Genomic DNA, 4,041 nt, shown 5'->3' with positions numbered 1-4,041 from the left:
TTTTTTTTTTTTTTCGGAGTGAAATTTGACATAGACATGTTTTCACGATTCACCTCTGTGTGACAACAGAAAACATTTCAATAAAATAAAAACTACCCATTTCTCCATCGTGCAAGATTTCAGCTGCGCTGGAAAGCACTTCTTATTTATTGTCTTTTGAAAAGCTTACAGCAGCCCTAAAAGGGCACCATTTCGGTTTATTTCTCATTCTGTATATCATCTCTCTCCAGTCACTCTCTCGAGTCAGGATTGTCTGTCCTCTGAGTCATCTGCCATGATTGTATTCTCACTAGAGCAATGTGTTTTTAAAGAGCACTCTGCGTTAAGGTCTGAGAGTCTGTAAAATCAGACTATGAGGCCGACACACAGAAACCGCAATCCTGTCCTAATGGGGTTTCAGCGGGCGACTTTTCTAAGGTTGCGTTGATTGAGCTACTATGATTGGTCAGTTTTTGGGTTCCATTGATTATGAGCCTGATTGGCTAGTGGTTGCAAGGTATGTCACTATGGCTATTGTTTGCTGTCAGTTAAAAGCATTGAAACATCCCTGTAAGAAATCTGTCTTAATTGGCAGCAGGAGTTTTTTTGGGCAACCGGTTTTCACAATTATTCGCAGTCTGGGTATTGTATTTGGATTGTTGTTGATTTGAAGAAACCAACCTTCAAGGTGGCACGCTCAAATGAGCCATATATATGTATCCCACTTCTCACATTTCCCCCCATTAAATGTTATTTATTTATACTGTAAAGACTGAAGTGATCTGAAATATAAAGCGTGTCGAGATTTGCCGCCTCTCATCGATATCTTTATCTGTACATGCTTTGATTGATTGATATATACAGGATTTGAACATGATGAAATAGTGTCACTTAAGCATTATATCCCTTTTCCTTCTCTGTCATTCAGCATATAGTCTTATCCATGTATGCGCTTTGTGTATAAAATAAGCTGTAAATTCATTTGAAGGTTGTGGTGGGACTGGGTAAAGCATTCAGATTGGGTCGTGTGGAACGATCGTTATGTATCCAAGGAATAAAATGTGCAATATTTGTCTCTCAGATGGTTCTTGGTTTCAGCTCTGGAAGCTTCATTCGATTTCTATCTGTTCGTTAGGTGCTCAGGTCACAGATAGAGTCCATACAGTTCTCATCCCTCTGATTCTATGGGTGCCTGCTTGGCTCAATTCACACTAATGTTCCATACATAGAACATTGTTTTCCTCACATTTTTCTTTTTCTTTTTGTAACAGCTATTAAGTTTCTTTTAGTGGTAAAATATTGACATTTAATAGTGTCCTTTTCCTTGTCTCTTTTTTTTCTGGCATAATGATTATTTATTGCACGTGGTTTCCATAGTCACACAAAGGAGTTTTGTTTAAACTGGGCTGGAGTTTCTTACAATTTTATGGAAGCCTTTTGTTGAAATTTTGAAAGTGTGTATTTCATGAATAAATGCCTTAAAAAGAAGTGTCGTCTTGTCTTCTGCTTGCAACATTAGGAAAAGATTGGAGTACATTAAATTATAATTTGATCACATAAAGTCCCTTTTAAAGCAAGGCATAAAGTCCCTTTCCCAGGCAAGTATTTATTCTATGTATGAATGGCCAAAAACATCTATGAACCTTTTTGTTTATAATACATTTAAATAACAGATTTTAAAGCTGCCATATTGAATGATTATATGGATGAACTGTTTTATAATGTCTTATAATGATAATGCCTTGTGCTTATCAATATCAGGGCTGTGCACATATTATAGATATAATTTGTATTCATATTTTGAATCTAACTATACTTTGTTTTTATACATTTTTATTTTAGCTTTAGTTATTTTTGTACATCAAGTTTTTATATTTTATTTCAGTTAAATTTAGAGGATGCCTTTGAAATCTCAGTTCAGAAATTTCAGTTCACTTATACAGCTTATGTAACTTCTATAGTAACTCTTTGTTTTGGCACAACACTAAAGATGAAGTTTTTCGAATGCAGTACGTTTCTATTCCTGTCATTTCAATTCAGATTCCAATTCAATATCCTGTGGGTCTGGCTTTAGTATTTAGTATTCAGCCATTTTATGCCATAAAGCTGTTGTGAATGAATGAAAGAAAGCAACAAAGGATATAAACAACAAAGCTACCGGTTTAGAAATCCCAGATGTGTGACCAAATATAATGGCTTTGCCTTTCTCTTTGTTTGTAAATTCCCAAGTGAACACTCATTGAAATGAGGCCTTTTACCATGTTAAAGAAACTGTGACGAGGTGAACCTACTGCCTCAAGATGCACGGCACGAACAGAATAGAGCACCATGGATTTGGTAAGGTGGCGGTCAGAGTTTCAAACACGGAGGTAATGAGCCTGTAATATCCTCATTCCTTCTCATTTCACTTCTGACCGTTTGAAAAACTGCAGTCTAATGAAGTATCAGGAATGGAGGGTGCTGTTCATTTCTCCTGCTTTATTTGTATTCAAAGCAAAGTGACCCACAGTTTCATCTAATGAGCTTTCCAGCAACGTTGCTGACCATGTAAACATTAAAATGAATGTCAGTTGTATAGATCATTAGATTTCAGTGGTTTGAAATACAACATAATACTGGCAACTCCGTAAGATTTGTTAAGTCAACATGTTCCTAGTCTTATAGTCAGTCAGTCCACATTATTCCAAAGAAAAAAATCTTAGTGTATATATTGTAAAATGCTAAAACTTAATTATGTTTATAGTGTTCTCTAGGCATTATAAACCTCTTTGGATGCCAGTAACCTCTTTTATTTTCACTTAGAATTGCATCAGGTTACAGAAGTAGAATGGGTTGTGAAGGCTGTCATGTTGACTTTAAACAGTCAGTCATCACAGTGCCAGAGCTGAGCCTTTTGGTTTGAGGCTGCAAGCTTAAGAAATTAGACAAAGCCAGTTATCTTCAGAGGAAGACCATGGAAAATGGTCAAAATTGTTGTTGACAGAGCTGGGTAGATTACTTACAAATTGTAGTCCGTTACTGATTCCCAGCGTGTGGCCCTGTGACAATGGTGCTCCGTGACTTTGAAATTCGAAACTGAGCTACAAATCTGGAGATGTAGAGATGATATCAGAGGATGATCCTTAGGTGAATCTCAGGAAATTATCTGTAACATATACGTGTCGTATTTCACCCCAAATGAAAAAAAGAAGTTATATTTTGCTATTGTGTAATGACCAGTGTGATGTTTTGAAATACATTTTCCTCCAATTGTCATTAATGTAATGCAAAAAATATCTCATTACTGTAATGTAAAAAGATTATATTTAATTATTTATACATGGAAATATTTCTTGTAGGCATTTATGCTGATGTAATTCAATGTGAATTTTGTGGGGGAAAAACTGAGAATGGCCAGATGTGTTATAGTAATGATAATTTGGGGGCAAGTTTGGCTTAATTGTCATGTTAAAGAGAGAGTTCACCCAAAAAAATCTACTCTTCCTCTACTCTTTTCCAAACCGGTATGCATTTTTCCATATAGTGTATTTCAATGGCTACCAAAAACTGTTTTGTTACCAACATTCTTCAAAATATCTCCTGTTATATTCAACAGAGGAAAGGGTAAATTACGCTATAATTTTAATTTTTGGGTGAACTATCCCTTTAATGGTCTAAGAATAGGGTTAATTTTCTATATATTTTCTCTCTCTCTCTCTCTCTCTATCTCTATATATCTATATATATATATTGAGGCTGCAAGCTTAAGAAATTAGACAAAGCCAGTTATCTTCAGAGGAAGACCATGGAAAATGGTCAAAATTGTTGTTGACAGAGCTGGGTAGATTACTTACAAATTGTAGTCCGTTACTGATTCCAAATTACATGACAATAATTGTAGTTAGTAAAGTAATCCATTACATTATATAGCCTATTTTAGGTAATATAGTCAGACTACTTTTAGATTACTTTTGACCTAACTTGTTTATTAAAGAGTAAGAAATATTATTTTTGTAGTAATTAACAACACAAAGTGAATTAAAGGGGTCATATGATGCTGCTAAAAAGAACATTATTTTGTGT

This window comes from Sinocyclocheilus rhinocerous, unplaced genomic scaffold, assembly GCF_001515625.1.
Source record: "Sinocyclocheilus rhinocerous isolate Xijiao unplaced genomic scaffold, SAMN03320098_v1.1 scaffold1053, whole genome shotgun sequence".
In the NCBI taxonomy this organism is placed as follows: Eukaryota; Metazoa; Chordata; class Actinopteri; order Cypriniformes; family Cyprinidae; genus Sinocyclocheilus; species Sinocyclocheilus rhinocerous.
Note: the sequence above shows the minus strand (reverse complement) of the source record.